The sequence below is a fragment of the Bidens hawaiensis genome, unplaced genomic scaffold (assembly GCF_021521415.1).
Source record: "Bidens hawaiensis isolate Kalapana, Puna unplaced genomic scaffold, B.hawaiensis_p1.1 tig00009958_1, whole genome shotgun sequence".
NCBI lineage: Eukaryota > Viridiplantae > Streptophyta > Magnoliopsida > Asterales > Asteraceae > Bidens > Bidens hawaiensis.
The window spans coordinates 76,329-78,215 of record NW_027491754.1 but is presented as its reverse complement, the minus strand read 5'-3'; positions in this window follow the sequence as shown (position 1 = coordinate 78,215).

Sequence of the window (1,887 nt, the reverse complement as noted above, 5' to 3'; positions counted from 1 at the left end):
AGTATAAATATTAAATCATAAAAGAAGGAGATCGGGTCAGAGAAACGGGTACCTGGGTCGGGTCGGATCGGGGCAGATGTTACACCCAAGGTGTGAGATCATGTTGCAAACAACGGACAGCAGATTCTGAAAACGCTCCCAAGCTTGGTAATATGGCTCATCCGGCTACATGTGGAAGGAGTGGATCTGATCACGGAGGCGAGAGGCCTTATCGGGTGGAAAGTACTTCTTGAGGAATGCATTGCGAAGCGCCTCCCATGTGGTAAATGTTCCAGCAGGTTACGAATCAAGCCACGTGGCGGCACGACCTGAAAGTGTAAACGGGGGACAAGTGAAGGAAGATCGCATCCTGGTAAGCACCTTGCAAATTGAACGTTTTGAACACACGGGTCAGACGGTTGAAGTGTGCCGATGCATCTTCATCTTCACGGCCATGGAACTGGTGGTGATTGGTGATATTGTTCATGACATAGGATGGGATCTGCAATGAGTTAGGGTTATTAATGTCGGGGGCGACAATTGGTGAGTGATCTCCATGGAACCCTTCAAAATCTTTCTGGTACACGGTGCGGTTATTCTCGGCCATTGGAACGGGTCTAGGACTTGGTGGTGGTGAATTTGCGGGTGAATTTGTGGGTGATGATTTCGGTGAAGTATCTATGGTGATCGGTAGCTTTTCAGACGAACTTGCCTCGGACTTCAACGGAGTAGGTCCAAAACAATTCAACGGCGGTCCTTGCGAATGAAGATGTGGCATGTACCTGAAAAACACACAAAACAAAATTGGTAGACTCTAATAAAAGACTCAAAAATAAAAAAATTGAAAATAGAATAAAATAACTAACACTTAAAATTAGACACCTACGACTCAAAGCAATAAATAAACCGAATAGCACGTATATAGCAAGCAAGTCTAATCAAATCTAATAATACAATCGCCAAGAGTCCCCGGCAACGGCACCAAAAACTTGATGTGCTAAAAGTAGTTTAATAATTATTAACTAATTTAACTAAAAATAAACACTAAGTAATACTCTAGACTCTCTGAAACTCGACTAAACTACTAATCGGCAAGTGAACCGGTCGACTCTAGTAAAGCTAAGTAAGTCCGGATATCGAACCCACGAGACTTTCTAAATTACGTTTATTAGCTAATTAGACTCGACTACAGAACACGACTTATTAATTATATTTGTTTTGGGGGTTTTTATTTAAAATACTAATTTAAAACTATAATTTAAAACTAATTAAGAAAACAAGTAATTTAAACAAAAGCAAAAGTTTGGTAATCAAAATAAGATGATGTTGAGAAAACTACCTAGGCTAGAATCCCCTAAATTTCAGTAATGAATTAACCCAGGAAAATATTTAGTTATGGTCTGGGATCGTAAAATATACACTTAAAAGAAAACCCGAGCAGGACCCCTGACCCTTCTCAAGAGACACCTATGGGTTTCTAACAAGTTTTAACGCACATCAGTTATTAGAAATCAAGTTCCCTTACGGTCACCTAATTAATTATGATCTAGTTCCTTTATAACGAAATCCTACTTTACAGCGCGGAAATCAAAGACAATTTAAAATATTTAATTGACTTAATACACAATAATAAATAATCAACCCTAGGCGGACTCCTTACGAAGAGCTAAATCTAGCAAGATTAAATAATAAAGATCTATCAATAACCTAGCACTTTACATATTTTAGGTTAGCAGCACACTAAGGTTTATTTGACAATATTATTCCTATGACCTTATCGCGAAATCAAATCATAAAATAATCAAGAACACAAAGTAATTGATCTAATAGCAATCCTATCATATGACAAACAATAATCAAGGAAAGCTATGGAATAAAACTCATCAAACAATCCTAAGTATCCATATG